The sequence below is a fragment of the Montipora capricornis genome, chromosome 3 (assembly GCF_036669925.1).
Source record: "Montipora capricornis isolate CH-2021 chromosome 3, ASM3666992v2, whole genome shotgun sequence".
Taxonomy (NCBI): domain Eukaryota; kingdom Metazoa; phylum Cnidaria; class Anthozoa; order Scleractinia; family Acroporidae; genus Montipora; species Montipora capricornis.
Window position 1 is genome coordinate 51,426,178 of NC_090885.1, and position 5,447 is coordinate 51,431,624.

At 42.7% G+C, this 5,447-nt stretch overlaps 1 pseudogene; it reads left to right on the forward strand.

The window, feature by feature from the left end:
• The first annotated feature begins 1,100 nt into the window (after positions 1-1,100).
• LOC138040508 (uncharacterized) lies at positions 1,101-2,644 on the forward strand (annotated as a pseudogene).
• Positions 2,645-5,447: the final 2,803 nt, after the last annotated feature.

A 5,447-nucleotide genomic window follows, 5' to 3' on the forward strand; every position in this document is an offset into this window, starting at 1 on the left:
CGGCACAATTAACACTCTTTCGGGTTTGTTATCTAACTTCCCCACTGCAAGTTCTCACCCTTTCAGCTCTTTCTCTGACTTTACGGCAATAATATCCTAACTACGTAATTATTGACCTTAATATTTAAAACCTTCATCAGAAGTCTTTTAGATATAGATTTTGTAATAAAAACTAACGATAAAAAGTCACGACGTTTCGACCCCTCGGAGGTCATTTTCAAGTGAGAATAAAAGTTTTAAGAATTAGCATAAATATGTAAAAACTAGATAAAAATGCGGCGAACGCCGAAATGTGATAAAAATATGTACAAAAGTGTAAAAAGTGCTAAAAATATATGGAGTAATGAACGGTAGCTAGAGAAAACAATAGACAAAAAATAATTAATTACAAGAACTGTTCTAAACAAATAATTTGGCGCGGATAGAGTCACACTGTTTGTTTAGCGATGGTTTCAGTTCTTTTATAAAAAACATTTCAAAAACAAGACAATCAAACTTGTTCTGGCACTTTCTCAGAATTCTAAAACTCTTTGCGATGTTGTTAGGTTCCAATGCATGTTTCTCTCTCAGATGGTCGCCGATGGTTGCCCCTTTGTGCTCTTCAATGCGCTGGTGAAGGTGCCGGCAGGTATATCCGACATAACCTGCGTCGCACAGGTCACACTTGAATTGGTACACAACGCACTGTTGGTTTACTAGAGGTGGATTCTCTTCACGGACCCGGATCTCTTCTTTGATCTTTTTGCTCGTGTAGACAGGGGTAATATCCGCACTGATCTTACGGCTTAGGTCGGCAAGTTGTCTCCGTACGGCGTTCGCAGATTTTTGGTCCTTGAAGGGCAACACGACTCTGATTGGGTCCCCACGCTTCTCATCAACGTGGGTGCGTGATTCCTCGGAAACTTTTGAATCAACGAAAAGGCGGATGGTGGACTGTACATGATCTTCAGGATAACACAGACGGGGAAAGATCTCATTGAGGCGTTCACATTCCTCGTGAAAGGCCTTCCATGTAGACGAGAGCTTAAACGCACGGTTAAGCATGGTATTTATCAGTGACCGTTATCACTGATTATAGTTAACGTCGACTGTACAAAAGATCCTACCCAAAAACATCGCCGACTCAGTAGTCCAAAAGGGTTCCAGGCTCGCACATCTGTACGGTCTTCCTAAAACCCACAAGAAGAAGTTAGCCATGCGTCCCATCTTATCTGCCACAGGAACATACAATTATAAACTTGCCAAGTGGCTGGACGAAAAGCTAAAGCCCTTGTCCGTCAACGACCATACCGTCGGTGACATTTTTGTTTTTGCTGACGAACTCCGTGAAATGAAAATCAAAGAGCATGATGTTTTGGTGTCGTATGATGTGTCATCACTCTTTACTAATGTTCCTGTGGACGAAACCATTGAGAGTATTGCAGAGAGAGCCTTTGAGAACGACTGGTTCAACAAAGAACACGATCTTAATATCACGAAGCAGGCCCTGATAGAACTGTTAAGAATCGCCACCAAAAATCAGCTTTTCCAGTTTGAAGGAAACTTGTACGAACAAGTGGACGGTGTGGCACTGGGCTCGCCGCTGGGGCCTCTCATGGCAAACGCCTTCATGTGTAACATCGAGAAACAGCTGGAAACAGAAAACAAGATGCCCGCCTTTTACAAGCGCTATGTTGATGACACCCTTAGCGCAATGCCTGATGTTGAAGCAGCTATAGATTTCTTAACGACACTAAACAACAGTCACCCTTCTATTGATTTCACAATGGAGCTCGAAGAAAATGGCAGACTACCCTTTCTTGGAATGAACGTAATCAGGAATGGATTTCTTAACGACACTAAACAACAGTCACCCTTCTATTGATTTCACAATGGAGCTCGAAGAAAATGGCAGACTACCCTGAACACAACGGTGTACCGAAAACCAACTGACACCGGACTGTTGTTACATTATCACAGCCACGTTGACGCGAGATATAAACGGTCACTGATAAATACCATGCTTAACCGTGCGTTTAAGCTCTCGTCTACATGGAAGGCCTTTCACGAGGAATGTGAACGCCTCAATGAGATCTTTTCCCGTCTGTGTTATCCTGAAGATCATGTACAGTCCACCATCCGCCTTTTCGTTGATTCAAAAGTTTCCGAGGAATCACGCACCCACGTTGATGAGAAGCGTGGGGACCCAATCAGAGTCGTGTTGCCCTTCAAGGACCAAAAATCTGCGAACGCCGTACGGAGACAACTTGCCGACCTAAGCCGTAAGATCAGTGCGGATATTACCCCTGTCTACACGAGCAAAAAGATCAAAGAAGAGATCCGGGTCCGTGAAGAGAAGCCACCCCTTCTAAACCAACAGTGCGTTGTGTACCAATTCAAGTGTGACCTGTGCGACGCAGGTTATGTCGGATATACCTGCCGGCACCTTCATCAGCGCATTGAAGAGCACAAAGGGGCAACCATCGGCGACCATCTGAGAGAGAAACATGCATTGGAACCTAACAACATCGCAAAGAGTTTTAGAATTCTGAGAAAGTGCCAGAACAAGTTTGATTGTCTTGTTTTTGAAATGTTTTTTATAAAAGAACTGAAACCATCGCTAAACAAACAGTGTGACTCTATCCGCGCCAAATTATTTGTTTAGAACAGTTCTTGTAATTAATTATTTTTTGTCTATTGTTTTCTCTAGCTACCGTTCATTACTCCATATATTTTTAGCACTTTTTACACTTTTGTACATATTTTTATCACATTTCGGCGTTCGCCGCATTTTTATCTAGTTTTTACATATTTATGCTAATTCTTAAAACTTTTATTCTCACTTGAAAATGACCTCCGAGGGGTCGAAACGTCGTGACTTTTATCGTTAGTTTTTATTACAAAAAAAATATTTAAAACATATTTAATATCTTCTGGTTTTTGGTCATTTTTTCCTTTTGCTCGTGATACTGAACTTATGTTTTCCTGCCATCATCACTTCAGATCACTTGTTCACCAAGAACTGTTTCCAGCCTGCACTAAGTTCCTGTGCATTCCCCAGAACTGTCTGGATCACTTGCCATACCCAAATGAATTATCAAACTTTTTACCACTGCCTTCCACGTTGGTAAACAATATTAAACACTGTACCAACAGTACAAGAGATATCTGCTTTCTCCCTCGCTACTCGCTAGCAGAGATCCTTTTATAACCACGATGCCCTCTCGCCGCCATCCGCCGTCGCCTGTTGAACTTTTAACCACCAGGATAGGAAAATAATTTGCGTTATTTTCAAGGTCAAGCTACTTTCTTTTTTCTTCACGGATGGCAGCTCAACTTGCCTTCTTGGATGGAACACTCATGCGTCTACACTCACGTTTATCAGGAAGGACTCGTGCCCTTTTCAAGTACTTACTTTTCAATGGTTCAATGGCGCTGCCCAACCAAGCCCAGTAAAGGTCTTCACAAGGACCACAACGAACTGAACATTATTCTTCTATGGCATATAACTGTACATTAGTCTACCTCATTCAGAGCCTTTTCAAAAGTTACATGTAAACAAGTATCCTATTTTGTCGCCGGGAGGCGACCTCTTAAAGGGGGCAATAATATGTACTTATTGACTGAGTGGGAGTGCCGGATGGGAAAATATTTGGCCCGAGGTCATGGCGTACGGACCGAGCGCAGCGAGGTCCGTGTGCCATGACCGAGGGCCAAATATTTTCCCGTCCGGCCCGACCTAACTCAGTCAATAAGCATTTTATCATATGACCACCGCGCTTTTCTCTTTTTTTTTTCCGGGTAACAAAATTCGGAATGTTCACTGACGTCGCTCATTTTGACCGAAAAGTCGGGATTTATATAGCAATTGCAACAAAGTTGTTTTAGTTCGCATCTCGCGCGCGCTTTCATTGCAAAACTATTGAGAAAATCCCCGTATGAGGGCCGTACGCGATCCTAGCAGGGCCGGACGGCTTTTTCCGGCCCTGCTCGCGCCATCGCGTACGGCCCTCATACGGGGATTTTCTCAATAGTTTTGCAATGAAAGCGCGCGCGCGGTCGTACGGGTCATATGATAATACGTAGAAGCATATTTTATCGTATTTTAAACTATATTTTCATAATCGTTTTATTGTATGCAAAGAGCTATAATGCACGGTGCTTAAGAACTTAGATAAGAAATTGAAACGTGCAAACCAAATTAATTGCCGTATACAACCTCGTCACTCTCAGATAATTAAAGTAACTTTCCCACGAGAAACTACATTAGGCGAAAGCCGAATTTTCGCCGATGTTGTTGGAAACACAAGGACCGTTTTAGTGGCTCTTTCTGTTAAGTTGTAAGACCGACCATGTTAGTTATCTTAACGTAGTTACCCGGGTTAGTATAAAGGACCACGCAAACTTCGGTTTCCGTTGCTATCAGTTTTTCCAACAATTCAATTAACTTGAATTAAGCTAGGCTGAAGTATCTACCGCAAGTATTTACCACAAGCTTTTCCGCCTTTGTTGCTGAGAGTGTTAGGATCACGTTTGTATAACTTTTGAAGCTCTTTGGAGAGCCATAGCTGTATTTGACACCGAAAGCTTACTCTCGAAAGTACTTTATTCAGACGAACGTTTTGTAACTTTCAATCATTCGACTAGTTCCTACGCCCGGGGCACGTAATCTTACACCCAGGCTGTTACCTCATTGTCCTATATTCTTCAAAGGAAATGAATTGCCAGTTAACCAATCATAGCTAGGCAAGAGCATATATAAACGCCAGTTTTGAGTAGCTTAAGAGAGTGTTGGCTACCGGTAACGGCAGACTGCTCAAGTTCCACGCCGGAATAAAGAAGTTAAAACGCTGAAGCTGTGTGTACAAAATCTGTTCTGTAGCACGTGTAAATACGGGGCGAAGTCACCAACTATATAAGACGCATAATCCGTCTGAACGAACTTGGGCAAACGTTTGTTTTACCGGCAGGTCTAAAACACATTATTGTTTTACCTTTTGGAAAGTAACCCTAACCCTCAATTTGGCTAACCCTAGAGCTAAGGTTCTGACCTGTAATGACCTGCAACGAGTGACCTGTGGAATGTGACCTGCGTTTTAGACCCGCCGCCTTGTTATGCGTCTCAAGTATCCGTCGTCAGTTGTCAGGAGTACCCAACGGATCCGCTCCTCAAAATATCCGCTCCTCAGGCTAAGAATTTGCTGGCTGGTTAGTAAATAATGGATGAGAAACTCTAGCTGGGAATTGTGCCGAAACGTTTTTCTCGCTGTGGTCGACCCTTTGAATACCGAAGCTGGCTAGAAAAAAAAAAGTCACTGGTTAATTTTGGCTGGAGAAGTAAAATGACACCTAGTCAGGAAAGTTCAAAGAACATAGCGCTGGCTGTGAGTGATAACTAAGGTGCACCGCAGGCTAGTGCAAAGTCGAGGGCGTGTATAAAATTGTCACTAAATTGATAGAAATTTGAA